Here is an 8,629-nt window from a genome sequence, read left to right on the forward strand (position 1 = left end):
TAAGAGTGCCCATGAACCCAGAGCAGGGGCAGTCCTGGGCCTATGTGATCTGAGATCCTGCATGTCCGGGGTGACAAACCCTCCCCATTTAGAACCGTGCTCCATGCCTGCCCTGTGCAGGTCGCCAGCTGTAGGACAGAGGAGGCAGTGCCCCTGGCTTTGACTTAAGGCACCGCCTGGCCAGCTGGAGAGAGAACTCTCAGCCCCCTCTCTCCCCTCCCCTTCCTAGGCTAACCAATGAGGTGCGAGTGGGGGAGAGCTAGGGCATTTGGGACCCCTGGAGCTCGGTCCATTCTTCCCTGAGAGTCCCCATCCCTCCTAATCCAAGGCAGGGGGATGAGAGATGGGGAACAGGCAGTGAGTCCATGCTCTCCTCGCCCAGCTGGGGCACGTCGCTCAGTCTCTCTGATTTCCTTTCTCCCCTTCCCCACTCAGGGACCCCTGAACTGGCTCCAGAGACCTTGTCCACCTGCACCCCCCCCCCCGCCCCAACCCCACCCCCCACTGCTCAGTGAGGTCCAGAAGACCTAGCCCTCAGCTTTTGGTCCTGATTCTGTGTCAAACTTTCTCAAAGACAATGAGTAGGTCCCTGCCCCTCTCTGGTCCTCAGTTTCTCCACCTGCACAATAGGGGAGAGAGCTGGATGGCTTAGCTTAGTTCCTGGCTAAGGTCACTTTGCTGATGAGGAGGAGGCTGCCCAGAGCCCTCTGCCACTTGCTCTGTCCTCTGGTCTCGCATGGAAGAGAGCCGCTGTAGGGGGAGCTCCGGGCATCTAGGGGCAAACGGTACACAGGAGATGAAGGCTGTGCTGAGAAAAAAGGTCAGAGAACTGAGGGATGAGCTCAGGCTGATAGACGAGGGGGAGGGGAAGAGGAGAAATGGGAGGAGCCAACAGAGCCTAGAAGCAAAGTATCTGCAGAGGAAAGGGCAGCACCCCACCTTCCAGATCAGGGATCGCAAGGGCTGACTGAGGGCTGTATAGACCAGGAGGTGCCCCCAGACTAAGCTGGACCCAGCCTATCCAGGGCTCGAAATCCCACCTTAGTGGGTCAGGGCTTTAGGGTTAGGAGAGAGCCCTGGGGGGAGGAGCAGAGTTATCAGCTGGAGGGTGGAAAGTGAATAACACCCAGAGAAACCCAAGGCAGGGACAAACCATGGGGGCATGGGTTAGGCCCTGCCCTGAGAGGTGGGGGGTGTGAAACGCCCAGGGGTGGGCATTCAGGAGTAGGGAGAAGCTGAAACACCTCCATGGCCTTGCAGAGGCCCAGACAGACACCCCAGCTGCCTGTGAAGTTGAGGGGAGTAGGGTGACCACAAAATGAATTTCACCTGCACCCCCTCTTCCCTTCACCCCTCGGGCCTTGCGGGGTGAGACCAGCTCATCGCTATTGCCACCTGGTGGGTACCTGAGGGGCTTCACCAGGGTTGGCCTTAGGGCCCCCCACACTCTCCTCGGCTCCATCTCAGAGTGAGAGAGAAGAGGGAGGAGGTGGCAAGGCCACGGGATCGGTGGCTCCAGGGATTAAGGGGACCCAGAGCAGGGCCTTCAGGGCCACTGTGGCACAGAGTAGCCCCTGCCCCAGACCCAGCTGGGGCCCCAGGTAGAACCAGGTATCGTGGTTGGTCACAGGCTAGGCCCTCACCCTCGGTCAAGCTCTGACCCCAGCTCTTAAGGGCAAAGGCCAGTTAACTCAGGTGGTCACTTCCTGGGAAGACAAAGCCAAGGAGTCCCCCCCGACCCCCCGCAGCATCCTGGTGCACAGGGCCACCATCCCCTTGGTGGCAGAGGCCACCCCAGGGCATGGGCTGCCCAGGGGGTGGGGGGCATCCAGTCTGCAAGCAGAATGGACTGGGAGCAGCTTCCAGGTGAGGCAACATCAGGGCAGTCTCTGATGGGACTTATGGGTACCAGGGGCACCTGAATCCAGGTAAGCAGGTGCCGGGGGCCCTTTGTAGCAGGAACCCAGTGGAGGCGTCTTCCATGAGGCCAAGAGGATGAGGGTGGGTTTGGGGCAGGCTCCTCTGGTGGCTGAGAAGGGCCCCAGGTGAGAAGCCCAGGCAGCCCTGTGGGGGAGGGGTGCACCGGGAGGCCATCCCCAGGCCCCGCTGTCTAGTGTGATGGGCCAGGGTGGGATGAGCGTGGTTAAGTGTCAGTCCCTCCATTCCCACCACTCACCCAGATCCTGTTTGAATGAGCGATGACCCTGTCTCCTCCCTGCCCCCCTCCCATGTGGGAACAGGAACTGCTCTTGTCTTTCCCGGGGGAGGGGGCCGGGGCCACAGCTGGCAGTCATTAAATGCCCTGATCAGGCCAGGGATGGCCGAGATATTAATAGCCAGGAGTCAGTGGCCCTGGAAACGCAGCCTCCCAGGAACAGGGACAGTAACCTCAAAAGGCCGTGGGGATGAGAAGGACAGGCCACCCTGGCAACGCCCCAGCCCCCATGCAGGACGGGGTAACCCAAGTCCAGAGAGAAGGGAAGGGGCTTGCTTAGGATCCCCAGCAAGTCATTGGTGGCGCCCGGCCTTGAACCCAGTTCTCAGAACCCCAGAGCCCTGCTTCAGGAGGTGGATTGTCACCCAGGGCAGTCACTGGGTGTGCCCTGTGTGGACACACAAGTAGGGCAGACCCAGGTGGCAGCCCTGATTCTTTAGTCTCTTTATTTTAAAATCTGGATACTTTGTTAATTGTGTATTTTTGCATCTGTTTTGATTTTTTTAATACAATTTATCCTGATTGCCGAATTTGGGCCACCTCCTTAACTTTTACACCCAAAGCCTCACTTGCTCAGCTGCAGAGGTCCCGGGCCCCTGAGCCCCAACATGTGGGCCTGGAGAGGACTTGGAAGAGCTCGGAACTGGCCTCCGCATGGCTCAGAGGGACAAGGTCCCATGGGGGTGACACCTACCAGAAGCATGCAGCTCCAGGGTTAACTCGGCAGCTCAACAATGCCCCATAGACCTGGGTATTTCCTCGTGTCCACCCTGCCCTCTGTAGTAGTTGATTCTCGTCCGCAGACTTACCACCTTATGACGGTGAGACGGCCATCGCTGCCCCCGCCCCAAGCATCACGTTCTCACAGGACCCCATCCCCGGCAGGAAGGAGAACGTTTCCTGTGTGTCTCCTCTTCTCAGGAGGGCAGGCTATATCCCGGAGGCCACCATCTGCATACTGTCTTCAGGCTCCTGGGGCAGGCCTGGGTCACACTCCCCAGCCCAGGCTGCAGGACCGACCTGGCTTCCAGAAGAGAAGCTGATCTGCTTCGGAAGAAGGCTGTTGAGTGGGCAACCAGCAGTCTGACCCCCATCTTTTCTCGGGTGCCTTTTTGGGTAACCGGGTGGCCTTTCTGATCCCCTCCCCCAGAGCCCGGTGGTGTAGCGCGTGGCAGAGGTGAGGGCACCACATCTGCCGTGGGTCAGCGCAGGAAAGAGAAAACGCTAGGGATTTTGTGCAGAAGGAAATGTAGAGTAGGGGATTGAATGTAGAAAGATCTGGAGGAGTGGGAGGTAGGGCGTACTTCTACACTTCATGGTCTCACCACCCCAGCCGGCACCTTGCAGGGAATTAGTGTCAGTGTCCTCATGGCATACCCATTCAGCTGGTGACAGGAAAGGGGAAGGAACAAAGTGTCCAGCCACTGCAAAAACCTGTGTGTGCCAGGTCCCACCCATCAGCCGCCACGCTGCAGGAAGAAGGGCCCCCCAGCTCCCTATGCCTCTCACCCCTCTCCCAAAGGATCTGGCAGAGCCTACGCTGTACCCAAATCCCCAGCAGCGAGGCCATCTGGGAAAGGCAGGCTTTGGTCTTCCAGCCTGCGCAACGCAGGGGACTGCAGAAGGGGTCAGAGAGGGGTGCCCAGTGCCACAGGCGATTTCTAGCACAGAGGCCCAGGTGGCCTGGTAACCTGAGTCCCCAGAAAACAGAGCCTGATTCAAGGGCCCTTGACTAGGAAACACGGATGGGGAACAGGAGAGTGGGAACAGCCAAAATAAAGGAGAGTTATTGAGCTGGTCACCGCTGTGGCAAGGGGACCTCACTTCCACTGGGACCATCTGAGCTGCGGGCAGAATGCACCCCAGAATTGTCCTCCCGAGGGACAGGAGCACCTTAACTGCTGGTTCCCACCATATATTGCTCAAGGTGTGCCCACGCCAGCGCCTCCTCCTTACGGGCTTGGCAGGTGTGGGTGACAGGCCAGCTCCTTCAGGCGCCCCATCCAGGGCTCCAGAGGAGCTCTGGGGCAGACTGTGAGGTGCAGCTGGGGCGAGGGGCTATCCAGTTACTCCTGTAGGAACTGGCAAAGGTACATCGATAGGATACAAGGCAGAGGGTCCAACACAGGTGGCTTCTGGGTGGCAGAGAAAAGGAGCCTCACACAAAGGTCCTGGTGCTGCCCTTCACCCCATAGTTTTCACAGACACTCGCTGGCCCACGGCAGGAGTCTGCGGTTGGGGCATGCAGAGCCTGTCCTCGTGGCTGAGGCCCCAGGGCCTGCCCTGGCTGACCCAGCCCCACCCTGGCTCGCTCTGGCCCCTCAGGCCCCTCCAGTCTCACCGTGCCTCCACCTGGCCCCACGTGCGAGCTGCCCCTGCCGTGGCCTCTGTGGCGGGCTCCCGTCCCACTAGCCCTGGAGGGCCCACCAGCTCCACCGCAGCCACCTTCCACATGCCCTGTGGAGCACACAGGGCCCCTCGGTCCCTTCCAGGCTTCTGGGAGCTCAGGGAGGCTTGGTGGTGCCCACTCAGCCCTTCTTGCCATCAAACGCGTGCCTCCATCATGTTTATCCGACAGGGCCACCGAAGGGTCGCCGGCTTCCGAATGCAGAGTGGGACACATTCCCCTCTATTTTCAGCTTTCAGTTTTTCCCCTCAAGACTTCATCCCAGCAGGTGAGACCAGGACACATGTCTGAAATGGCCATCCCCTTCTTTTTCCCACCACTTGTCAGCTGGCGGTGGCCTCCCTTCCTCTGCCTGAGATGGCATTCACCCACCCGCCCTTCCCCAGGGTCGTGGTGGTGGAGTGGCTTCAGAGGAGCACAATTTCAAGGGCTAGGGGAAAAGAATTACATCTGTTTAATACTTTCAAAGCATTCACATCATTACATCCATTCAGCAGAAAGTTACTGGGCACTTAACTGTAGGCCTGGTCCCAGGCACAGAGGACATGGCAGCAACAGAGGAGGGGCCCTGCCCTCTGGGACATGGCCCCATAATGTGGGAGTCAGATAACCAATGAGAGAAGAGAGAAGCAGGCAAGCAGGATGAGAGGCCAGATTAAGGGGGTGGTCACGGGAGGCCTCCCCAAAGCGGGGACAGTGGAGCAGGGGCAGGTCATTCCCCCTTCCTGGTAATCAGAGGATGTCAAACCACGTAGGTCGGAGCTCGGCCCAGAGACCTGCAGGGCCAGCTCGAAACGTGCGGTCCCTGCCCCTGCAGCAACCGCCTGGACAGCCTGTGAGCAGAGCCGCGCACTAGGGGTTGGGGGTCAGGATGTCCGAATCTCCCCTGGGAAGGGATTCCAGAGCTCAGGTGATTGCCTGCCTGGACACAGCAGCAGTGAGCTGGGCCCACAGACTCCATCTGGGTGTGGGGACCAAGAGGTCCTCCACCCCCCACCCCGCCCTGGCTCAGTGGCCTCGGTGCCGAGTGATAGAGAACAAGCAGCTCTTGAAAAGACTAATATTTACTCTTCAAACGAGAGCTGGCACAGGCTCTTTCCTGCAACTGGCGTTGGGCTTGCCCCGTGGGATGGACGCACAGGAGGCACTTGGCGAGAGAGGCAGATGTCCCCACGGGCACCAGCATCCAGGACGAGACAACGTCTTCCGGAGGGAGACAGCATGTTCCGAGGGCCCATCCGGCACATCCGAGCTCTGTTTGCACACCTTCGGGGCAGAGGGCCAGCTGCCTCCCACGGCTTGCTGGGCCGCCCTGTGAGAAAGTCCATCCCAAAGCTGGCCCTGTGCTCCTGGCCCCTGCTCCGATCCCTGGGGCCTCGGAAAATGTGCCTGGACTAACCCCTCAGGGCAATGGTGGTCCTGCCCCCCTTCGGCTTCAGCTCCCAGGCTCTCACTCTGGCTCCGGAGCTAAAGCAGGCTATTTCGGGGGAGGGAGGAAGGCCTTGCCTTGGGAGCACCTCTGTCCCCCTGCAGCTGTGTTCCTTGTCCCTGTGAGAGCTGTCAGCTCAGGGCCTCACATGGGAAAACATCTCCAACAGGAAACTACTGGTCAGACAGACTGCATCTTGGAAGGAGAGAGTCCCCAGTAGCCGGGGCCAGCTTGCACTCACCTGCTTTCCCCTCTGGAGTCCTCTCCTCTCTGCTGTCCCCACTCTATGGCCCCCATAGGCTCCACAAGCCCACTCTAGCCATTATAGTCCCTGGCCTTGGCTTCAGTTCCCATCCCACTGGCCCACTGAAGAAGCCCCTGAGGGACAAACACGCTGGCAGCATGGGGAGAGTAGAGCCACAAAGGCAGGCCTTCCCAGCCTCATCAAGTCCAGCCAGGCCTGGGCACACCCAGGGCAGGGTCTCCAGGAGCAATGCAGGCAGCTGGTTCTCCTGGGGCCTCAGGAGCTGGACCGCTGACCTTCTTTTATTATTATTTTTAAACTCCTCATTACCTCCATACCTAACTCCCGTGCTCCTGGCCCCTGGAAGACAACCGTTCAAACACATTGAACATGTATCTCTTTAAATATATGAGTACTCCTGCAAAATCTCTTACCATTTTGTGTGCATTTATTTCTAATCACACAAATGTCATTTTCCTCTCCGTTCTACATTTTGAAGCTCCACCCACTCCACTAGGTTAACTCTAACCTGGTATTTCCACCTGCTGCGTGGTGCATACTGGCTGCCCGTGAGGGGCACACAGGAGCTTCCTCTCAACACAAATGATGCTACAGCAAACACCTGCCTTCATACATGGCCCCTCAGGGATCTGTGCAGAATGCCCCAGGGACATAAACCCAGGGGCGAAGTCTCCACATCACAAGGCATGTGCACACTCCGTTTGGGTAGGTAGCTCAAAGAATGGCAGACTGGGTAGATTAAAACACAGAAATGTACTTTCTCACAGTTCTGCAGGTTGGGAGTCAGAGACCAAGGTGTCGGCAGGGCTGGTTTCTTCTGAGGCCTCTCTGCTTGGCTTGCAGGCGGCCTCCTTCTCCACGCTTTGCCATGGTCATCTCTCCGTGTCTGTCTTAGTCTCTTCTTACAGGAACAGCAGTCATACTGGACTTGGGCCCACCCATTGGACCTCATCTTACCTTGATTGCCTTTTAAAGACCCTGTCTCCAAATACAGCCCCATTCTAAGGTGGGAGGGGGGCGGTCAGGACTTCAACATATGAGCGGGGGTGGCACATTCAGCCCCGGAACAGGAGCATCACTTTTCAGATGGCTGTGCATGAAGTCGTCCATCCCCGTGGTCCCTCCAGTACTCGGTGCCATCCAGCTTCCTAAGTTCTTTCTGAACTAACAGGCATATGGTGATACCTTACTGTTATCATACATATTTCCCTGTATTTCTAATGACTTCAAACATCTTTGTATGCGTGTTTGGGGGTTTTCTCTCAAATTGTCTGCTCATTTTTCTACGGGGGTTGCTGTCTTTCTTGCTGACTTACAGGAACTGCTTGTGTATTAATCCCTTATTGGAAGTCATTATAATTATCTTCTATTATTTAATGTTGCCCACGAAATCTTTATTTGTACATGATAAAATTCATCCATCACTCTGTTTTAAGGGCGATGCCTGTGACATTTGCTCCGCAAGCACTTTTCATTCCCAGGTCCTATACTCTCCCCCATGTTCTTCAATGAGCTTTCGTAGGTTGCACCTTGCACGTCTCACCCAAGCAGTGTCTCAGGGCTGACTCAGCAGGGCCAGGCAGCGCCCGCTGCCAGGTGCACAGGCCAGCCCTTCCTCTCTGGACCTCACTCTTCCACTGTTACAGCCACGGCTACTTGGGAGCTGTCAGACAGGGCTTCTGCTACCTGGCCCTGTCGGCGGGAGAGCCCGAGAGAAAGGAATTTCATCAGCTTGAACTGGCACCCAGCCCCCCTGGCCCAGAAAGGGCACCCTTCATAGGCCCAGATGCCCTCTTATTCTTTGTGGGCGCTGCCCAATGGTAGAGTGCACCTCACTCCCAGCCCAGGGGAAGGCGCTCCGGGCGGCACTACACTGGCTCCCTGGCATGGCCTCAACTTCCCCAACCCAAGCAATGAGGGGGTTGAACCAGATGGTTTCTTAGAGGCTCTGCCAACTCCCACAGCCTAGAACTCAGTCACTCAGATGTTTATTTTGGAAGTCTCCGCCCTCCTCCAGGAGATTTCGTGCAGACCAGATGGGGGAGACAGGCTCGGGGCATGCATTTCCCGATGTGTTCGGAGCACGATCAGGAGAGGTTGGTGCATTGGCTTCCTTTCTGGGAATTTGATCAGCTGCCACAGGACCGACCTCTGCAAAGGGGCCCAGTCCCAACGATGTGGTCGGCAGCTGTGCCTCCTGGTGGCCGTCTTGTGACGGGGCTCCTGGGAGAAAACCCTTGTCACCCTCAGCGTGCAGGGGAGCCCAGAGACCAGAGCTGGGAAAGCGCCTGCCCTGGGACACCCTGCGGCACG

Source organism: Desmodus rotundus, chromosome 8 (assembly GCF_022682495.2).
Source record: "Desmodus rotundus isolate HL8 chromosome 8, HLdesRot8A.1, whole genome shotgun sequence".
Taxonomy (NCBI): domain Eukaryota; kingdom Metazoa; phylum Chordata; class Mammalia; order Chiroptera; family Phyllostomidae; genus Desmodus; species Desmodus rotundus.